This window comes from Bombina bombina, unplaced genomic scaffold (assembly GCF_027579735.1).
Source record: "Bombina bombina isolate aBomBom1 unplaced genomic scaffold, aBomBom1.pri scaffold_966, whole genome shotgun sequence".
Taxonomy (NCBI): Eukaryota; Metazoa; Chordata; class Amphibia; order Anura; family Bombinatoridae; genus Bombina; species Bombina bombina.
Window position 1 is genome coordinate 96,580 of NW_026511309.1, and position 1,549 is coordinate 98,128.

Here is a 1,549-nt window from a genome sequence, read left to right on the forward strand (position 1 = left end):
TTGATTGCTCCTGCTTGGCCTCAAATAATTTGATATGCAGATTGAATTCTGATGTCATGTTGTCCTCCTTAGCCTCTTCTTCTAAGACAAAATCTTCTTTAACAAGGTCCCTTTTATCATCAAGATCTCGAGTCTCACAACTTGAAGGCTTAGAGATTGAACGCCTGGTTCTTCAGCAAAGAGGTTTCTCTGATGAGGTGAAACTTTAATCCAAGCCAGAAAACCTGTTACTAGAAAAATGTATCACAACATTTGGAAAACTTTTCTAGTGTAGTGTGAAAAGAATAGCTTCAGTTGGCATTCTTTTAGGATTCCTAGGATTCTTCAATCTTTACAAGTGGGATTGAATAAAGGTTAATCTGGCAGCTCTCTAATAGGTCCGATTTCAACATTTTCTTTGTATCGCAAAAAGATTGCAAAACTAAAATATATTCAGAATTTTGTTCAGGCTTTAGCTAGAATTCATTGTGTGATCAAAACAGTTTCTCCTCCCATGGGATTTGAATTTGGCTTTTAGAATTTAGCAGATTCCTCCTTTTTAACCAATGCATTGCCTGGACATAAAATTTCTTTCTTGGAATGTTTTGTTTTACTAGCAATTTCTTCTGCTAGGAGAGTATCTGAATTGACAGCTCTTTCTTTTGAACCTCCCTATCTTGTTTTTCACCAAGATAAGGCAGTTTTGAGGACTAAATATGATTTCTTGCCAAAAGTTGGGATTAGGGCTTTAATGTTTTACTTAAGGCTACAAAATAATTTACACATTATTCTAGTCTTTTTATTCATGTCTTAGGTCCATTGAAAGGCTTACTTGGAGGTAGGTAAGTCTCTTCCAAAATGTATCGCAGCTCATTCCACTAGATCTGTCTCTACTTTTTGGGCTTTTAAGAATGAGTCTTTAGTAGAGCAGATTTGCAAGGTAGAAACTTTTTTTGTGGTGTTTTTTTTTTTTTACCATTTTGATGTTTTTCTTCTTCTGAAGCGGTTTTTGGTAGGAAAGTCCTCTAGTTAGCAGTGTCTGGAAAATAGATTGCGGCCTTTTTTATTTTCATCTTTATCCTGCCCATAAGTACTTGTGTACTCCACAGCTTTAGTATCAGTTCACATTTGTAATGGATCGTGGACACTCGCCACCATATGAAAGAAAACAAAATGTATGCTTACCTGATAAATTAATTTATTTCATGGTGGCGAGAGTCCACTAGCCTCACCAAAGGTTTTTATAATTACATTTTTTTTATTTTTATTTTGTTTGGTCATGGTTCCTATTTGCACCTCTATTTCCCCTGCTTTGTATTTTCCTACCTTTTTCTTCTATTCTCCTTGCTTGGCTATATGTATAATTGGCATAACAGTGAGGTGGTAGGGATGAAGTGCTCTTAAGAGGTCTGGGAAACTTTGCCTTCTCCTAGTGGCCTGGAAATGAATCAAATACGTAATGGATCATGGACTATCACCACCATTAAATAAATTTATCAGGTAAGCATTTTTTTTTTTATTCTCTTCATCTCTGTACTTACAGTTTTACAATTTCCTGTTTGGAATACAT